This window comes from Jatropha curcas, chromosome 7 (assembly GCF_041381405.1).
Source record: "Jatropha curcas cultivar XTBG-Jc1 chromosome 7, XTBG_Jcur_1.0, whole genome shotgun sequence".
Lineage (NCBI taxonomy): Eukaryota > Viridiplantae > Streptophyta > Magnoliopsida > Malpighiales > Euphorbiaceae > Jatropha > Jatropha curcas.
In genome coordinates this window covers 14001901-14005784 of record NC_143157.1, presented here as the reverse complement: position 1 = coordinate 14005784, position 3884 = coordinate 14001901, and the positions used below count along the sequence as shown (strand labels likewise).

The window sequence follows — 3884 nt, the reverse complement described above, 5'->3', positions numbered from 1 at the left end:
AGCATTTTAAGGAGCTTAGAAGTCTCCACTTATCCTTGAATAATTTCGGTGGTTTTGTTGACAAAGAAGGTATCCTAGTCCTTTACCTTAATTCTCCATATCTATAAGTTATAATTTTTTCTTTTCTCATACATGAAATTAAAGAGCTATTAATTGCAACTTGGAATGTTAAATGTTAAGTTAGCGCTATTGGAGGAAATAAATATATATAATTTTTTATATTTCCTTCGTCGTTTTTTAACTTAGCATATGAATATAACCAAAATAAGGTAGGTTTTTTACAAGAAAATTTTGAAACATTTATTTGCAATTTTGCAAGGAATGTTTTTTTTTTTTTTTTTTTTTTTTTCTTTTTTTTTACCTTCAAGGATTCAGTTCATACTTCTAATAATGCCTATATCTTTTTTAATAGTACCTGCATGCAATTAAAATTGATAAAATTTTAATTTTTTTATTAAATTTCATTTGACATTTTAGAAAATTAAGAAAGCATTGAGTAATTTTTTAATGAAATGAAGGAAATAATAACATGGTACCACTCACTAGTTTTTGTGGATGACATTAATTCACTTTTATGGTTATTTGACCTCAAAAATAAAACCATAATCATTAGATATAATATTCCTATATTATAAATTTACTTTCCTTTTTAATCTGTCTCAAGTTATATATATCACTTTCTTTTATAAAAGCATATTATTTTGTTAATTCTCTAATATACTTTTATTTAATATGTCTTGTTATCTGTAGTTTTACTATTGGATTCTTTAAGGGCATTTAGTTGCCAACATCTCATAAATAAAAAATGATATGAAAATGTGAAATTCTCATATTTGGTTAACATGGAAGTTTTATATTTCTAAGTCAATCTATTTTCATGTCCATGGAAAATCAAATTCCTATATATATATATATATATATATATATACACATATATATTCTCTGGTCCTATAATATTTTTCTAGATATGATTAATAAAATTTAGTTAATATAATTACACTAAACTTTTTACTTTCCCTAGTATACCCTTATATTAATTTTTGAGAAAAATCAAACTAGAATTTCATTAATTGGAAATTGTATACAGATGTGAGATACAAATCAATATATTTCTATATTTTTGTATAGGAAGCCTAATAATAAATCAATTATAAAAAGAATAAAAAAAAACACAATCTTGATTTGAAGTATCTAATCGAGTTGGCCGAGTATAATATTTGTGCCATAGGAGATCACTTGCTCGATTTGGTGGCTATTCATGGCCACTGTTCGACTCTATGGTCTTTCTACAAGTTCAATCTGATTACCTTAAAATTTATTCCTTCTATTGGAGAGGAGATCTACACTTTTCTCTATATAACTATCCAAATAACAAAAGACGCTAGACAAAATCACCATAATGGTGATAACAATAACTCGGAACTAGATCTGAGGACAAAATCCTAATATATTGGCAACAATAAATTGCAATATATATGCGACAATAACTCAGTTCTGAGGATTATTTGTAAAAAATCAAACACAAAAAAAAAAAAAGAAACACTACAAAAAAATCGCCGATTTGCGACCGATTTTTGCGACTGACTCAAATCAGTCGCAATTTTGCGACCGATTTGCGACCTATGGACAAACAGTCGCTAATTGTAGCGCTAAAAATTCCCGCGAGTTTGTTTTTCAGTTTGCGACTAATGTACTACGGATTTGCGACCGATTTTGCGATCGATTTGCGACTACATTTTATTCCGTCGCAAAATTGCGCGCTTCAAAATTAGGAATAAGTTCTGCGATCGATTTGCGACTGATTTGCGACCGATTATTTGCGACCGACAATTTGAGTCGCAAATCGGTCGCAATTTTATTGCGAAGTAAAACGACGTCGCAGAGTTAAAAATTGCGACCGATATTAATGAAACAAATATTAGGGCTGCTTTAAACACCAGACGCCCTCCTTCTTCTTTCTTCTTCTTTCTTTCTCCTCCTCCTCCTCTCCTCTCCTCCATTCGCAACGCCGCTCCAGTCCTTCCTGACGCCGCTCCAGCCCGCCTGACGTCGCCATCTCCGCTCCATTGCAACTCCGGTCACTCCATTGCTATTTGGACACAAGTTGAGGTAAGTTTTGCGATTTTTTTTTGATTTTTTTTTTTTTGCGATTTTATGTGTTTTTATTATAATAATTTTTTGTAAGTTTTGTGTGTATTTGCGATTAGAAATTAGGTACTGTTATTATTATTATTATTATTAAAATATAATATTGTTACTGTTATTATTATTATTATTATTATTATTATTATTATTGTGGGTTCTATTTGCCAGCATTTTCTACTTGTCTGCCCAGAAATCTGGGGGTAAGTAAAAGAAAATTCAATTTTGATGTTTATGGTCTTTGTTATTTTGGCTTTTCAAATGGAAAGTTAATACGATATGTAGATTTTATTGTTGTTATACTATTTGTTTGGACATTATTCTTAATTATAGCAAAGGACAAACAAACTAACAATTTACAATTGTTCTTTTTTATTCTTTGTTTTAGATGATTGTGGCTTTATTATAATGAAAAAAATAATGGAAATATACGTCCTTTCAGTTGTTTGCTTCTCAACTACGTTTCTACTTCTGTATTTCTGTATATAAGATAAAGAAAAAGAATAAGGAAAACGAACAAGAAGAGTAAAGTGAAAAATGGTATTACGAGAAGTCATGGAAGAAGCGATAGCTGAACTCACTACCAAAGAAGAAGTAAAATCTGTTATGGAAGAAGCAATCAGTGAACTCACTATCAAAGATGAAGAAACAGGTATGGATTCTTTCTCGCAAAAAGAGTTGCCTGACATAGATGAGAAAGAAGGGGGAAAATCTTGAAATGATAAAGAAATGAAAGTCTAATTTCATATATAGAAGTTAGTTTGTTTATGATTTTGGACTTTTGATGCTAATCAACAGAAATAGCAAGATAATTAAGGGACCTTCCACCAGCTCATTACCTGTTGAAGATCGGAAATTTCTCCCAACTTGCTAATGCAAATGTAGAAAACTATCAACCAAGTGTTTTTATCAACCAAGTGTTTTTGAAGTTGGTGGATACATATGGTGGGTTCTAATTTTAGTTCCATTCCTTTCAATTTTTAGTTTTTCAAATTTATTTATTTATTTATGATTAATTGGGGCATTCATTTATTTATTTATTGCTTTTGGGCGATTGGGTCTCAAACTGCAATTCAAACTTCTAATCTCACAGTTTTGGAGACAAATTGAGTATTTAATTTTTAATTGCTGTTGTTTTTCACCTACATGTTTTGATGCTGGAGACTTTCTCTTTACCCTAAAGGAAACAAGAAAGCATTTAAAGAGAAATACATATCTGTATATTTAGAACTATGGAGTCCAAATGCATTACCTTTACATAAGGAGGGTAATATATGCTTCAGCTTATTTGTTTCTCTATAATCAAATCCAGGATAAGTATTTGGCTGTTCGAGCTACTGGATTACTAGTTTGGTTTTTATATATAGTTTTTTGTGATTCAGCTGTTTATATTAATTTCTTTTATTAATGTTTTTATCCCAATCACATGTTCATTTCAACCTTTTCTTCCTATTGCAATGGATTTCAACTTGCATCAGCAAAGGCTGCCCAACATAGGTTAGACCGTGGTGTTTGGACTAGTGTGCGTTTTGGGGACATGAGGCGTGCTTTAGCTGGTATATATATAAAATGAAGTTACATTTATATTTTCTGTTTCCTATTTTAATGGTCTGCACAGTTAGATTAACTAGATTTTAGTGATTTGAGACGTCTTAGCCTAATGATGCTATCGTTGTCTCTGCACACGCATGAGAAACCAAAATGTACTTTTTTCATTGCAATAATGACTTGGATAGTTCTTA

General features: G+C 30.4%; 1 long non-coding RNA gene across 2 annotated transcripts; it reads left to right on the top strand.

Moving 5' to 3' along the window:
- The first annotated feature begins 1071 nt into the window (after positions 1-1071).
- On the top strand, positions 1072-3884 carry LOC119369307 (uncharacterized). Of its 2 annotated transcripts, none has more exons than XR_016321660.1 (3): positions 1072-2109; positions 2633-2794; positions 2941-3614. It is a non-coding gene; the product is annotated as an uncharacterized LOC119369307 (long non-coding RNA). The 2 variants fall into 2 exon arrangements; XR_016321661.1 differs by adding an exon at positions 3621-3884 and having other exon boundaries at positions 1073-2109; positions 2633-3087.